The sequence below is a fragment of the Brassica oleracea genome, chromosome C4 (assembly GCF_000695525.1).
Source record: "Brassica oleracea var. oleracea cultivar TO1000 chromosome C4, BOL, whole genome shotgun sequence".
In the NCBI taxonomy this organism is placed as follows: Eukaryota; Viridiplantae; Streptophyta; class Magnoliopsida; order Brassicales; family Brassicaceae; genus Brassica; species Brassica oleracea.
Genome location: NC_027751.1, coordinates 29,919,590 through 29,919,877, shown reverse-complemented (window position 1 = coordinate 29,919,877; position 288 = coordinate 29,919,590).

Below are 288 nucleotides of genomic sequence, written 5' to 3'. Positions count from 1 at the left end.
CGGACCGAACTTGAACCACTTGAACTTCTTTAGCCTTCTGCAGGTGGTGGGTGAAGAAGAATTTGGGCAAGATATGTTTTGTTCTATCTCCCTTAATGTATCCATCTTTGAACTGAGCTATACAAGCTACATTGTCCTCATAGATGATCGTTGGCTCTTCTTTTTCCTTTCCCACGGCCAGGCCACTCTCTTTTATGATATGGCCGGTCATGTTCCTCAACCACACAAGCTCTCGGCTTGCTTCAAACATGGCTATGATCTCGGCATGATTAGAGGATGTGGCCACTA